This window comes from Pteropus vampyrus, unplaced genomic scaffold, assembly GCF_000151845.1.
Source record: "Pteropus vampyrus isolate Shadow unplaced genomic scaffold, Pvam_2.0 Scaffold9, whole genome shotgun sequence".
NCBI lineage: Eukaryota > Metazoa > Chordata > Mammalia > Chiroptera > Pteropodidae > Pteropus > Pteropus vampyrus.
In genome coordinates this window covers 281,931-298,875 of record NW_011888790.1, presented here as the reverse complement: position 1 = coordinate 298,875, position 16,945 = coordinate 281,931, and the positions used below count along the sequence as shown (strand labels likewise).

The 16,945-nt window shown below is 36.1% G+C and overlaps 1 pseudogene; it reads right to left on the bottom strand.

The window, feature by feature from the left end:
• Positions 1–743: 743 nt before the first annotated feature.
• Positions 744–14,893, bottom strand: LOC105302102 (annotated as a pseudogene).
• Positions 14,894–16,945: the final 2,052 nt, after the last annotated feature.

The window sequence follows — 16,945 nt, the reverse complement described above, 5'->3', positions numbered from 1 at the left end:
GGGGGTTTTGTCTTTAATAAGGAAACAGAAATCACCTAAAGAGGGATGTTAGTAATTTTTACAGTAGCAGTTCACCCTTGCCTATGTTTTGTTAGAAAAATTTTTCCCCCGTTAGTAACATTGATTATGTTAGCCTTGTTTGTATGTCGCTGGAAACATCAAATTTTGTTAGGAACATGGCAGTCTTATTATCAGCAAGACAGATTCTCATTTCTTCAGCAGTTAACTGTCCAGCTTTTGCTTTGCTAAACAGGTATACAGATTTGGAACTAGAGCTGATCTGCTCAGGAAAGCAGATGCTAACTCCTATACCACTACCAGTCCCGCTTTTCTATCTCTCCTCCTAAATGGCACTAATCTACATTAGTGCTGAACAAATATTTAAGGGAGTTTGGTTGAGGGGGGCCAAAATGCTAGACCTACCTGGGGCACTCCACACATCTCAGTCCATTTATGGGGAGGGAATAGAGTTTAATGGAAACAATTTACAATTTTTTTCAGTTTTATCAGCATCTCCTCCAATTCATTCTTCCAAAATACTATGATAGGGAAACCAGTAAATGGCTTGCAGGTATTGAGAGCAACTGTATCTATGAGTATAAAGCCCGATGGAATCATGTAATACCAATTCTTCCAGAAATAGAAGAACATACGATCATATTTTTTCATTCTACAAGAAACCATAATTTTATTAATTATAGAAACAGTACAAATTTCAAACCAAGCTGCAGTTAATACTTTTGAAATATCAAAAAAAGTCCTAGTTTTTAGATGGTTACATTGTTAATTCCATAATAGCATTTACAATATCATTACTGTCATTTTTCAGGGCTCCGACTGCCTTTGCTTTCAACACATTTGCTTGTGACATAACTAATTCTATGTCCTTAACTTCCACACCTGTTTCATCAACCTCTTCTTTTTTGCTCCCCTCTTGTACAGTTGGAGTCTGTGTGTTTTCTTGAATGTTTGAGACAGTTTCACCTTGAACTTCGAATTTCTTAGCACCTACTAGCTGTGCTTGCTGAGGTAAACCCTCCCTCTTGGCTTTCCCCAAAACTAGGTCCGTATCTGAAACCGGACTCTTGTAGATACCGGTTTTGTGATCACAAAGAGGGTATTCTTAGATTTCTGGACAGTGACCCTAGTAACCCCGGTAAACCTGTCGAAGAGCCAGTTTGGACATAGCCTTCCAAGCCTTCTTTTCACTCCAGCTTTGTTTTGCTTTACTGACTGGTTCTTTATCGATTTCAGCTGCTGCTGCAAGCTGGGCTCGTAGTGTGGTTGCCTGTGTGGAATCTTGTTCCTGGAGTTCTGGTACTGATTCAACACGGTCGAATTCTGTTCTGACCAGGTCTCAGCTTGGAGCTGTGGCAAACTCCTGCTCTGTAGCAGGGGCGGTTTCTATGGCTTCATCTGGCATTTTGGGCAGGGAATGCAGAACCAAGACGGCAGCAGAAAGAGCCATATGATCATATTATAAAACTTTTATTGTTCTCTAGGAACCATGGTCGTAAATAATCCAAGCTATGTGAGAGACATGCTCTGCGAAAGAAATGCTCTTCCCGCGTAGCAGGATCTGGCCCATTGTCTTGGGGGTGGGGACAAGGTAAATAACAGCAGTGGTGGTGGTGGCGGGGGTGGGGCACTATGGATAGAGTGGCAGACCCCAAATCCCAAATGCTGCTTCTGTTCTTTTCTGGGCTCCCTGGCAAACAGCCGGAAGTAGCCCATCCACGTATGCTCACCTCATCTTCACAAGAGGCAAAAATTAGAAGAACTAGACAAGTGCTGGGAACTAATTAAGACTGGAGTGGCATGGTATATTGAGTTGGGCACCCACCTGGGGAGTTTGCCTTTACCCCCAGGGAAGGAAGAAGCTGTGTATTATAATGACTTGTGCTTTTATTTGTTGAGATCCAGCTTTGCAAAAATCAGGGCACCTGCAACAGGGTGCTTTGTGCTAACTCTGACTCAAAAAATTAAGCGACATTTGCCTAGAGTTTCTGTTCTTTCCTGAGCAGAGTGCAAGAAGAGAATAATTATATTTTAACGGGACTGACATTCATTTTCAATGAGACGTTCTTGTTCACTAAGTTGTCATCAAATATAACAATTGTAGGGAATGTGTTGTTCCTGCATGAAATTTTAGTAACACTAGATTTGCTGCTGTGATTATGTTCATTATGTACCTCGTGTAGGTGTCCTATAGTAATCATAAAGGAATATAAACAAGAATAAGACCCATGCCACAGACTGTTGAGCTGTAGAAACAGAGGAACTACTTTACCATTTTCCCAGTAAAATTCAGCTCTCACTGAGATAGAAAAAGCTTTAGAGCAAATGAACATCTGATAACTTTGCCATTTATTGCTCTGTGCTCTATTCTATTAGAATGCATCTAAGTTCTCTGAGTCTTAATTTCCTCATTTATAAGATGGCAGTAGTAATGCTTACATCATGGGTTTTAAATGTACAGACATAAATCATGTGTATAGACATATAACTATTTCTTTGGAACTAAATTCATCTTGTTCATGAGCCCACACTTGTTTTTTCATAGCAAAAACTGTGTAGCCAAGGAAGTTCGGTCTTTGGTTTTAGAAGTCTCTTTCAAATTATTATGAAATCAATTTAGGATTTAAATTGGTTCTTCTAAACATCAAATTTCCTTCTAAGGCTCCTTCTCTTTTCTTCTCCTACCCTCTTCCTTCCCAGGTTGTCAAGCTCATGTAACACCATGGTAGTAAAGATAGTGAGTCCAGCTGTGTCCTCAGAATCTTTACTGGCCTCTCCTGAGATGTCTTATTGCTCTTGATCTTTCACCTCGTAATCTACTAATTTCTGTCCATGTATCATGACATCTACTCTGGCGGCATGCATAGGGCACAATTATTCTTCCCACAGTGTTACTGCTACTGATTGGCCCCACTATGGTCCTCTCTGTTGATCACCCAAGATGTAGCTTCATCCTCCAGCCAAATCTTATCTAAGGGCTGGCCACTCACAGCCTGTGCTACAGAAGGCCCTCCCTTGCCTAAGCTCTCTTCTGAGAACACACTCCCAGGAAGGTGCTCTCTTCTTAGTTAACTTCTTCACCCCTTTTTAGGGACTATGGAACATTCTGAGCCTGAGGCCACTAAGACATCCTATGTCTTCTTCTCACTTAAGCCTTGGCCTAGAGCTTAGATCCTGAAGCTTAACGTTATATGTCTTGAATAAGACCCCTCAAATTGAGGCCCTTGTGTTCAATGGCATGGTATAGAGCAGCGGTCCCCAATCTTTTTGGCACCAGGGACCAGTGCCCCTATGAGAATCTAAAGCCTGATGATCTGAGATGGAGCTGAGGTGGTGATACTAGCTCTGGGGAGCAACTGCAAATACAGATGAAGCTTTGCTCATTTGCCTCATGCCATGCAGCCTGGTTCCTAAAGGCCACAGATGGGTACCCGATCCGTGGCTGGGGGGTCGGGGACCCCTGGTAGAGGAAAGAGCATGAGTATTGAACCAGAGTCACCTGAATTCCCAGCTTTACCACTTACTAGATGTGATCTTGGGGAATTAAAGAGAGAAATAGTGATCTCTGTATCTCTTCTCCTTTTTCAGTAAACCAGACTGCAGAAAGAATGGGCTCCTTGCAAATACTGGTTGTATGAATGAATAAGCATGTTCCCAGTTTATTTAATTTCTTTAATGTTATCTAGGGTGGATATTAGAGGAATGTTGAGCAAAAATATTCAACAAGACAAATAATAACACCTAATGTTTAATGAGAGTATCTTATATACCTATACATTGCAAGCGTGCATATTACAGTTTATTTTCATACAACCTTTAAAAGGAAATACCAAAATTTTCCTTATTTTGTCCAAAGTCATTCAGCTCAGAAGTGGCAGAGTTGAAATTCAATCCTAGGTCTTTTCTGGCTCCACAGCTTGAGATCTTAACCACTGGGACACACTGCTTCAGTCTTCCAGCTTAAGGTTTAGACTGATCTCACTTTTATGTCTGGTGGAATTCTGTCCCTCTAGACTTTTATTTTTTTCATTTCTAGCTTTTAGGTTTTCAGATTATCTTCTCGGTTTGTGTAGTAAACAGAGTTAACTAATAGACCTTGTGTCCAATAACTTTGCTTTGAGATTACTCACCTCCAAAAGATCTCTTTCATGGCACATTGCCAACTAAGGAAGTGGTTTCATAGAATGTCATCATTGCTCAAAATTCTGTAAATCCTGGAGAGCAATAACAAATTAATGCCTTACCTGTAAAATGGGATATTTTCTCAGTGTTTATTAGTTTTTATCATGGGGCTGGTAAACTAACTCATTCATGCTGTGTAATAGTTGATAACATATCTGCCAATGTAATGTAAAGACATTGGTATTACTTTTTGTAGGATGAAATTGACTAGTTATTGACTTAAGACTATCAACCATTCCGTTAAAGTCTATTTTATAGATACAGCCTTCAAAATCTCATGTGAGCTTATTGAGCAAGAACTTCATGTAAAGCGCTATAACGAATGCTTTACGTATTTTGGGAGGAAGTTGTTAAAGTAGTTTGTCTGTGATACATTCACTTCTTTTATGGGGGAAAAGAGAAGAAGGCAGTTGACAGATTTAGTTCCCTTGTCAATGGACTCCAGACAAATAGACTGATGATATTTGTTAGGAGGAAGAGTCCTTAACTATAATATGTTCTTAGTGGGATGTCTTTGACTAAGTGATTTTAAAAAAGTGAATAAACCCAGAATCTATGGCTCGTTGGACAATGTCACATAAGCAAAATAACTTTCTAGCATATAAAATGAAGATGTTTTATAACTTCAATGCTGCTAACTATATCAAATTAAAAACTTACAAAACCTCACTTGGAAACCTCATCTTTTATTCTGGGCCAGAGAGCACAGGTTTGGCATGAGCAGAGAGAATCTAGGGAACTATGCAATCTTCCCCAGACCTCTCTTTGCTTTATCTGTGCCTCTTTATTGCCTGTATTTTTTAAATGATTAGCAAAACTTGACACTAGATAGTATTTCTGATTCATGTAAGTTGGACTGGACAATTTGATTCCGTATGATAGCACACTTATTATTATCTATTTAATTCTCACAACCTCTAAGTTAGATATTACAGTTATACACCACATAATGATGTTTTGGTCAGTGATGGACTGGATATACAATGATGGTCCCATAAGATTATAAAGGAGCTGAACAATTTCTATCATCTATTGACTTTGTAGCTGTCTTAAAGTTGTAGCACAAGGCATTATAGTTACCTACAGTAAACAAACATGTTGTACAGGCTTATAGCTTAGGAGCAATAGGCCATACCATATAGTCCAGGTGTGAAATAGGCTATACCATCAAGGTTTGTGTAAGTGCACTCTGATGTTGCACAATAACAAAATCGCCCACTAATATATTTCTCAGAATGTATCCTTATTAGATGACGCATGACTGTATTTATTCCACTTTATAAATGAGGAGACTGAAACTTAGGGAAGTTAAGAAATGTACCCAAGGTTACACTGCTTGTTAGTGGGAGTGCACAGTCATGTCCATTTGTTTACAAAGTTCTCATTCTTCCTATTACACATTTTACTAGTTTAAATATGTTATTAATTTAAGTTTTAAATGTTATTGCCTCTGGAAAGAAGCCAGATGATTCAAAAGTAGAGATGATGGGCTTGTAAGTCATTTTCATTGCCAAATCATCTCTGCGATGTAAAAATTGCTATGGCAGTGGCTAGAAACTGGTTTTACAGACTGCGTTTGGATGTGTACTATGAAACAATATATAGTAAAACCTCAAGTGGCTGTCTCAGAGGGCATGTTTAATAGCGTGAGAATATCAAAGAATTAGTGCAGAGGGGAGATGCCTTCTCACCTAAACCTCTCATGGCTTAAAGGCCTTCAAGGGTGTGAATTTGAAAGCACCCGAGGCAGAGATACAGTCTAGATAGGAAGGTCATTCCAGAACAAAATGGGCAGCAAGGATTTTAGAGAACACTTCCAGCATTTCCCAATCCTGCACTATAATATGAAAACAACAATAGCAACAAAACAGGTTATGTAAATATAGGCAAAGAGAAAAATTCTTCAATATGTGAACTCTGAGCAGTTATAGTTAAAAGGCTGGAGAGGCTCTACAAATGAGATAAAATTGATAGTTTTCATGCAAGGACATAGAAGATTAGCTGCAAATTATGTGGAATGAGAAACGCTATGAAAAGGAAATGCTCTAAAGAAAACTAGGTTCTAGTGCTAAAAAGAACAAGAACAGACAATTCTCAAAAGAAGAAGGACAAATGGATAATAAAATATAGAGAAATCCAACCTTTTTAATAATAATTTTAAACAAATTATCAATTTTTTTTAATGAAAATAATAAGTTTTGCTCTTCAAAAGGTAAAATTCACAGTGGGAATTTAGCTCCTAGAGGAAGTTTAAATAGATACCATTTCTGGAAATAATTTAGGAATGTGTATTAAGAACCTTAAACATGTTTATATTTTTCGACTGAGTAAATTTGGCATGAATTTACCGGAAAGAAAAAAATTATATATTAGGATATGGATTGTTATTTATTTACAATAGTGAAAAAACTAGAAATAGCTTAAAGGCACAATAAAAATATGATATTTAATCATATGGCAAAAACATATCATATAGGCATTAAAAATTATGTTCTCCTTAATAAAGTATGAAAATGTACTCAAGGTATTATTTTTATAATAAAAATGGTACTCTACAAAAATATTCTGGTGGCAGACTGGGAATATGGTACAAAAAAAAAAAATGCCTCTTCTAGAATTCCTTTTGGGCCTTCTCAGAGAATGTACTGACTGCCAAAGGAGACTAGGGGGTTATGCTGCTGGCGTTAAGATTTAGAAAAGAATAATACACAGGACTAAAAGTTTATTTAATAAAGGAGATTTTCCAATGAGACACAATCTAGAATTGCTTCTTTAGGTAGGTAAGACAAAGGGAATAGATTAGGATACTCAAATTTTCATTTTTGAAAATGACTTTATTAATAATGGCAACAAGTAATGAAATCCCATGTGACAGTATTATAGTTCTAGTATCACTTGACTTAGAAAATGCATGAAAAACAGTAATTCAGTAATTCCATGAATTCAGGACTACTTTAAATAATTGACATTTTGTTAATTTCAGTAACATCTACATACACTTAAAAGATAGGGGTTTACCTTTGCATGCGACACTGCTTATTGGAATACGCTATGAATTCATGGATTTGTTGCAATAATTCCATGACCTACCAAAGTGAATGGATTTTTCCAGTTTCTTAGGGCCTTATCCTGTTGACCACATTTAACCTTAATTACCTCCTTAAAGACCCAATCTCCAGATACAGTCACATTAGCATTAGGACTTCAACATATACATTTTGAGGAAACACAGTATAGACCAGAATAGGAGGAGACTAGAGAAAATAATTAGGCATAGGTGAGGTCCCTGAAAGGATTTTGGCTCTGCCTCTTCCAAAAGAGGACCTGGAGTAGTGTCGAGGGCATCAGACGATGATTCGAAGAGGAATAATCATATGACCAGCTTCTTACTTGCAACTCTGAGAGGAAACAGGCTTATATAGAGTACCCCTTCCTACCCTCGATGTGGAAACACTACAATAAAATTATAGAACAGAGCAGTTCCAGAAAGGGAAGTGAAATCTTGAAATAGGAATTATGTATTCGTCCCAGGTGTAAACCAGCCCAGTAAGCCGTGGAAAGGATCTAGACAAGTTCTAATAGCCCCCTGAGAACGTCTGGGAGACAGCTGAAAAGAGAGTGAGGAATTGAGGTAAGGGCAACAGTGTGAACTGCTTGAGAGCTCTGGGCCAGAGGGAGAACATGGCTAAGTGAGGATTTGTACCATTGGGAAAAGCTAAGGCAAAGCCTAGACAGAAGGAAAATGAATGGCTGGGTTGCTTTTAGCAGTGTTTTTTAGCTTTCAGTTTACAAGTTTTATACGCTTTTCATTATATTTATTTCTAAGCAGTCTTTTTTCTTTTATTTATTATTATTTATGCCTACTGCACCTGATCTTCCTAGGTGGTCTCCCATTCAAGTACTAACCAGGCCCAACCCTGCTTAGCTTCCAAGATCAGTCCTCTGGCTTGTTCTGGGTGGCATGATGATAGACCATGGACTGTGGCTCCACTGGGGTGTGAACCTTCTGCATGTAAAGCAGATGTACTAACTGCTAGACTATGGAACCACATCCTAAGCAGTTTGTTCTTGATGCTAATGTGAATGGAACTGTTTCTTTAGAAAGTTTCTAATTGTATGTCATATATGAAAATACAATTGATTTTTATGTATTCACATTGTATTTTGTAATCTTGTTAAATTCATATATTTTATTCTAGTAGCATTTTTTTAAATAAATGTTTTATGATCTTTTATGCATATAATCATGTTATCTGCAAATACAGGGTTTTTTTGTTTGTTTCTTCTTGTTCTGCATTTTACTTTTTTCTTTTTATAATTTTTATTTCTAGCCTTATGGTTTTAGCTATGACTCTAGTACTATATGGAGTAGGAGTAATGAGAGCAGATTTTCTTTCCTGTTTCTTCTCTTAAATTGGAAGTATATAGTCATTAACTATTAAGTGTAATAGTAACAGTAGATTTTTAAAAAAATAAATGTCTTTAATCAGATCGAGGATGTTTTCTTCTAGTCCAAGTTTACTAAGAATTTTTATCATAAATGAGCAATGACTTCTGTCAAACATTTTTCCTGCATCTACTGAGATGCTCATGTGGGGTTTCTTCCTCTATTTTATTAATATGGTGAATTACATATATTGATATTTATGTTACACCACGTTAGGTTCTTGATATAAACTCCACTTAGTCATAATTCCTTTTACATTGTGCTGGCTGAAAACTTACTGCTTGGCTATCGCCCGTGGGAACATAACGCTCTAATAATAAGCTTTCTGCTTCTGTACCCCCGCTTGCACAACCGACCTGTGGGTTGACAGTTAGTAAAAAGAAGAAAAGTAGATTTGTGTGTTCAAACAGGATGAAGAATAGGGGTTTAGGGCTTAAAAACTCTGTACCTCTACGTTTTGGGGCTGCTTGGTTTGGGGTCTGCATACCCTTGGCAGACCCAGCTGGCTGAATAAAGAGTGTGTTTCCTATAACTCACTGATTTCTGGTGGTCCATGTGTCTATCGGGGGCTGGCGGCTACAACATATTGCTGAATTAATTTTCCTAATTTTTTATTAACAATTTTTAAGTCTGTATTAATAAAGAATATTGACCTGTATTTCTTGTGACAACTTTGTCTGGTTTTGGTATGAGTGTAATGGTGAACTTATAGAATAAATTGGGAAATGTTTACTTCACTTCCGTTTTCTGACAGATTTGTGTAATTTTTTTTCTTAATTAATTGTTTGGTGAAATCACTAATGAAGCCATCTGAGTCTGAAGTTTTCTCCAAGAAAAGGTTTATAGTTATGAATTTAATCTTCTTGATTGATATAAACATATTAAAGGTTTTTAAACTTCTAATTGACTTAGTTTTTACCAGATGCTACAACATTCTTTCAAGAGGAAATTTTTCTCAAATCCCTGCTTGCCTTTGATCATTTTCCAGAACTTTCAATTTTTTATTTTAAATAATCTTGCCTGGTTTTCATAATTGTGGGAGGAGGTGCCTGACTTTCTCAGGTCCTGATTACTCAATGTTCCCAGGTAAGCTCCTGATCACCTTGAATTACCTATGCTGAAACCTCTATCAGTAGATACAGCAAGGAAAAAAAATCTATCATCTTAATACAGAATGGAATGAGATACCTTGGTGAAATTCTGTGAGGACTAGTGGAAAAGAGGTAGACTAGATGTCTTTTTATTGCTCTCATCAGGTTTCCCACAATATACAGACATTATCCAGGGAAGAGAAGTGGGTAGGAAGGACCATAAAGAAAAAAGAGCAGTCTCGAAAGGTAATAATTTTAAGTTTGAATTGTTGACATAAGAAATGTCCAAACCTGTAGAGAATTTTTATGAGTTTGAGCTGAAATATTGACATATGCTGGAGAATCAGTTTTACAGTTTTTTTTTTTTGTTTTTTTTTTTTAAGGTTGAGATGTAAGGAAGCTTATGTGAAGGTGGGAGGAAGCAAGGTGGGGATTGTATTTTAGGATAGTTAACAAGATTATGTGCTCTCTTGAGGATGATTATGGCTTATTTCAAAGGTATATTAACCTAGATGCATAGAAACAATAGACAGAGATTGCTTAAGGCAAGATAAACCTTTTACTAAAAAAATTAGATGCTTGGGGCATGACTACCCACCATGACTTGCCCGCAGTTAGGAACTTATGATTAGATCACCCTGTGAAGTTACTTTTCATAGAACCTGTTTTGTGTTCATCCACAGAACTAAGTGACTAATACTTAAGTGACAATTTAAGTATTAAGTTGACTAAATCATTACACAAAGGCAACTTTAAAACCGTAAACCGAGTAACCTCGTAGAGAAAATATTAAGCAAATTTGTCACTGCAGTCATCATTATTGAGTTTTTCATTTGTTTTGTTCTTACTTCTGAGTAGAAAGAAGAGACTGAATAAATTGAGTTTCATTATACAGAATTTTAAAAATTTATGTCCTGTGCAAATTGGAGACTAGATTTATTTCCTGCCTCAACCACCACCCAGTCTGCCAAGACTGGACAGAGAGAACAGCAGCATAAAACATAAAGCTGAGGTTTTTCTCTAGTTTACATCATGCAAAGTAGTTAGGGAACAAAGTCTTATTTGTGGACAGGCAAAGTATTTCTGAAAAGAAGCAGGAATGAGACTCGAGGAAGGGATTAAAAACTAGGCAGAAATGTGTAGTGAAGAATTCAACCTTGCTCAATAAGAGGTCTGGCCTTTGCCCTTGGCTTCTGGAAGGTCATCTCTAAGCTCCTGAAATATTTTATCTTCCTGTACCTGGGGGCCTTGGGTCACCCTGTGAAGTCTAACGATGTGATTTAGAGTGGGGGCTTTGGATCACATGGTATCTGTTGACTTGTAGACTGAGATTAACAATGTGGGAAATCAATCAGTCAGTCAGTCAATCAATCAATCAATCAATCAATCAATCAATCAATCAATCATATCTATATGATGGAGCCCCAATAAGAGCTCTGAACACAGAGAATTTGATGAACCTCTCTTGCGCGGATAAGAAAGGCGATCTGTAATAAATCTAACCAAAAGTAACCTCACAGGGTGATCTAATTATAAATTCTTATTTGGGCAGGTCACAGCTGGTAACACCCCAGGCCTGTAAAAGGTTTATCTTTCCCTTAAGTAAGCCCTGTCCACTGTTCTTGTGTATCTAGGTTAATACACTTTTGAAATACCAGAAGTAATTCTCTTTTCTAGACCTCTCAGAGGTATAACCACCCTCAAGAGAGCATATAATCTTGTAAACTATCCTGTCATCCACCTCCATGTAATCTTCCTTAGGTTCCCTCCTTAATTCCAAATGTATAAAAAAAACTATAAAACTGTCATTCTCCAGAGCATTTGAGATCTTGCTTCCTGGCATGTAGTCAGTTTGCTTCAAATAAAATCTTATAAATTTTTTCTACAGATTTGGACATTTCTTACTTTAACACTAGTTAGGAATACTCCATGCATATAAATGCTGGGATGCTGGGATAATGTGTCCTGACTTCCATAGAGAGAGAACAATGAAATCTCCACAAGTTGTACTTACCCAGAGTTTACTCTTCCCTTGGCTGATTTTAACATGTATCCCTTCCTTGTAATGAACCATAACTAAGTATAACTGCTTACAGTGAGTTTTATGAGTCCTAGCAAATCATCAATCTTGAGTGTGATTTTGCAAAGCCTCTGAACTTGCAGTTGGTGTCAGAAAAGAGGGTGCCCTATTATGGGAACTGCGATGTTCCATTTAACTTTTCATTTGTCAAACTGATATGGAGGACACCAGAAGAAAGATATAGATTAGTATTAGAGGGTGATTTTGTTGGATGACACACTCTTTTAAAATTTTAAGTCTTAAAGGGTTTTCTCTTGTTCTTATAAGATGGTATTAACTAGAGTCTCAATATTTTCCCTCTGCCATTATAAAGCTTCTAAAATCAATAAAAATTAAAAATAAATACAAAACTTTTTCCTGTTCATATAGTTCTTGCTACAGTTTGGTTAGATCAGGCCAAGTGAGTATGTTGGCCAAAGGGGAAGCAAGGCCAGATTCCCTCTATTACTTTTCACATTCTCCTGGTAAAGGGAGTGAAATGAATTGGCTCCTTGAGGTGGAACATGATACAGAAAGTCACTAGAGGCAAGAGGTGGAAGTTATACTTCAGAAATGGGAGAAGAGAGTCATTCTATTTTTAATTTAACTTTTCTATAAGGTCAAAATAATTTGAAGTGTCTAGTTTTTGATTTATTATAAATTTCAAAATAATTCTAAAATTAACATTATATTTTGCAAACTCTTCATAGAGAAGAGAATAAATTCTTTTACTCTCCTTACAATGGTAATATTTGTATATTTTTCTCTTTCTAAATTAATGGCCCAATTTTTACATCTCTCCACATTCTAGCAAGTTAAATATATATCTCTTAATCTTACTAAAAAAGTAAATATATTAGCATCAGGCTAAATTATGAATTGTGATAGCATATAGTTTTGGGTGAAAAAGTTTATTTACTCATTTTCCCATGTATTGATAAAAAACAGCAGGAGATATACCAGGATAAACAGAAATGTATTATGCATATGAAAATAATGTGGATGACTCATCAAGGCTCTGATGAGCCAGTCACCCCCATTATTTTTTAAGAACTGCCCTCAAATTCTCTCCCTGTCTTCAAATTTGTGATTCCTATTGCACTATAGGCTACTTTAAGGGAGAATGCCCTGCTCTGCACCAAGAGACAAGGACCTTTACATCACTCAAGAGACCATGTGCTGAGTGGTATTGTGCTGGCTGGAAAATTACTGCTTGGCTATCGCCCATGGGAACATAGGCTATCGCCCATGGGAACATAACATTCTAACAATAAGCTTTCTGCTTCTGTACCCCCACTTGCACAACCGACCTGTGGGTTGACAGGTAGCGAATAGGAGAAAAATAGACCTTTGTGTTTAAGACAGAATGAGGAATGGGATTTAGGGCTTAAAAACCCTGTACCTCTACATTTCAGGGCTGCTTAATTTGGGGTCTGCGTACCCCTGGCAGACCCAGCTGGCTGAATAAAGAGTGTGTTTCCTATAACTCACTGATTTCTGGTAGTCTGTGTGTCTTTTGGGGACTGGTGGCTACAATAGTATTAGATGTTAATTGTATTTCTTTCTAATATATAGATATCCCGTTTCCTCCATTGCACTGAAAGCTAATTGAAGGTAGAATTCATTTCTGTCTTTACATGACAGAGCCTAGTGTAGTATTATTAAATAAGTACTTGTTGAATGAATGGTTGAATAAATTTAGAGAGACCTTACTAACAAGATTTCTCTGATTATAAGGGTATTAAAAACAAAAGTGTGTGAAGAATGCTTTTAAAAGAGACAGTATTTTAATATGCTCTATGTCCTCAGCACAGGAAAATTCATTGGTTCAATCAGTGCAGGCATAATCTTTATTAATGGCATTATATGCCATTAATAAAGATTAACTCGACTCTACTCTCAAAAATTCTGTGATAAAATTGGAGAGTCTACAAAAATAATGAGAATAAAAAGTGGAGAGTCTACAAAAATAATGAGAATAAAAATTAAACATGGTTTGCTCTCAATGATTTTTTTCAGGATAAAGTTTCTAGGGTAAAAGAATATAAAACATTAAGCCACATTTTCAATAGTTACTGGATAAGAAATGATCATAGGAAGTAATAGTACCAGTATGCCCATGCTTCTAAAACCAAGTCCTGAAATGTTTGAAAGCTATTCTCCAGCCTAAATTCGATTATTTTCCTACCTTAATTTATGATTTAAGTGTTTCAACAAACTTAGACCAGTTTGTAAATTTTTTTCTATTCATTTGTTATTTTCACAAATTATGTGCTCTGTCTAAATTATACTTTTGTATATCTTGAATATTCTAGGTATACTTTTGTATGTCTTGAATATTCTAGAAAATTATGCTTTTAACTTCTTCCCATGACATGCTGAGAACTTTTATAGACAATCCATGAGTGCAGAGTGAGGTGACCCCAAGAACGCAGAGATAAAGGAGACAAGGTTGTCTTCCGAGAAATAAACGACTTAAACCAGCACATGATGGAAGGAGACACAATGTCTCCTAGTCCCAGAACAGCTCCTTGACTAGTGACAGCTAAACTGGCTCAATCCAAAATATTTATATCTAAGTAAGAAAGTATCAACAGCACGGGGTACAAGCAAAGAAAATAAAGCAGTGTTTGAATTTAGGAAACTTGAGAATTCTGGAGTTGTGCTCTGCTGTGAGGTTAGCATATTTCATTTAGTCAAATCCTCCTTAGGAATGTCCGCCTCATTTTGCTTTATTTCTTGCTAATACAGCCACACTCTGATTAATATTTTGGGGAAAGAGGTGCTGTAAGTAGTGCAATTGATCATTTTGGTCACTGGTAAAGGGTTACCAGCCTCATTGTGAAAGAAATATTTGCATTCTGGTTTACCTGTAAGGCTGGAGTGAGTTTTGGCTAATGATGGTCCATTGACCAGATACTGAATATCAAGAGGTGCTGAAAAGTCTGGTTTTAGAGCGTGTAATATTGAGGACCAGATGCTAGACTCTGACAGTATCAGCAGGTTCTCACCACCCAGTGAGGCCTTATAGGCTGTCAGTGAGCCCTCTCCTGGTGACTCACCTTCAATTTCTCCCTTGTGGACTTTCTTCCACATAAAACTGTTAGCCACACCTTTATAACCACTAGGTTAGTTATAAAGCCACAGAGCATTCTGTGAGAGAAGTAGGTCATAATTATTAGTAAGCAATACATGTGTGTATAAGTGAATTAATGATTTATTGTTGGAAAATAGAGATTAAGACATTAGGTTGCACAGAAAGCCAATCACAGACATGATTTAATAATTTCATATTTATGGTCTTTTCAATGGATTTCCCCACTCTCTTCCATAGAATGGCTTACCAAAGACACTTTCCTGTAAACTACCAGAATGATAGCTCATGTTTAATGCATTCAGAAACCCCCAAATACACATTTGAACGTTGTTGGTGATTCTAGATCATGTCTCCTTCCAATCTTATGGTACTTAATGTTGATTATTAGAACATTTAAGAATGTATAAAGCAATTTCTTCCAAGAAATGAAGTTAGGTTATCCAATAATTATTCTTAGGAATTTTTTTTATTTTAATGTTTTCTGCTGGATCTAAGATAGGAAAATAGGTAACTCATTTTTTGTTTTATTTCTAATAAATCATTTCTAATAAAACATTTCTAATAAAACAAAAAATAAAATAGGTAACTCATTTTTTGTTTTATTCATTGAAAGACTGAAAATTATTAATGCAGGTATGGCAAAAGAATAAAATTTATGCCACTAAACTCACAATGCCACTAAATACGTCATCAATCTTTTAATTTTATGAAAGCATAAAAATATAAAGTGTCCCTTTTCTAAATATTTTAAAAATTATAGAGTAGTATATTTAGGGAAAGTATCAGAACACATTTACTATCATGCCTTAGAATTTAAATATTTTTCATACTTATTTTAGTAGCACTTGCTTATATTTGAGTAGTGATAGATCATTTACGTTTCCAAAATGAAGGTAGATGATGAGTAATGAATGCAGAAATGAGTAAGATTACTTGACAGCAGCAAGATACAACCTTTATTTTAAGCTGACAGTTTACTCAAAGAGAAGGACTTTTCAAGGTGAATGATGTCTGTCATATTGTTCAGATGAGAAATTGGATTGATCTCTTTGGTTTGCCATAGAAATTTAAATACTTGTTCATGAAATGGTCTAAAATTTGTCAAGTTGTTTGAAGAATTGCATATAACTCATATATGCAAGTAAGCTTCAAATAGACATTCACTAAATCTTATGACTGTCCAAGGAATTACGGAAATATTATTGCATTTCAATTTTATTATTTTACTTTTGAATGAATATTTTCTTTGTTATTTTTCCAAGTAAAATGAAAATGCATTTTAAATTATGTTTCTCTTCATTTCCAACCTCCTCCCTAGATTTTGGATGAGTTCCAATGAAATTTTAGTAAATTAAATGATGATGTTTTGGTCCTGAGTGTAATTATATTTATGGACTATAAGACTTAAAAATGTATTAGAATGGCATTTTTCAGTTTTTGAGAAAGTTTTTAATTGCATAACAAAATTCTAACACTGACAAAGACCTTTGAAACTATTTCAATCCCCTTATGTAAGAGAGGAAGAGACAAAATCTCATACAAATTTAGCATGTCTTATTAACTCAAAATAATAATAGTTTCATGATTGACTTAGATTGTCTGACTAAGTCATGATCATTTTGTAAGCATATTTGTAAAAATATACTTAATATCCAAATATAGGATATTATGAGATATTTAATTTTCCTTACAAAATTCTTTACTAAATGTTACTTCAAGGAATTTCCTTACCATTTCACCAGCAGAGGCCATTTAGTGAGCTGCGTTTGATGATTTATCACGCTGTCTACATTGTAAGATCTTGGGGAGAAACAGCTTCCAGGCTGTTTCTAGGGCTCATTACCTAAAACATCTCTTGTGGATAAGAACTATTCTATAACAGTGGAATTAACTCACTCAGCTTCAACACAGAATCAAATAGATGAGCACCAGAGTATTAAACTGATTACTCTGTAGGCTTGGTCACTAAACATGTTCCAAATCATGATTAGAGCTTGGCCACAGCTGAACTGCATGTGTGCTAGCCTCAGCTCAGGGATCCCAAGCAAGTT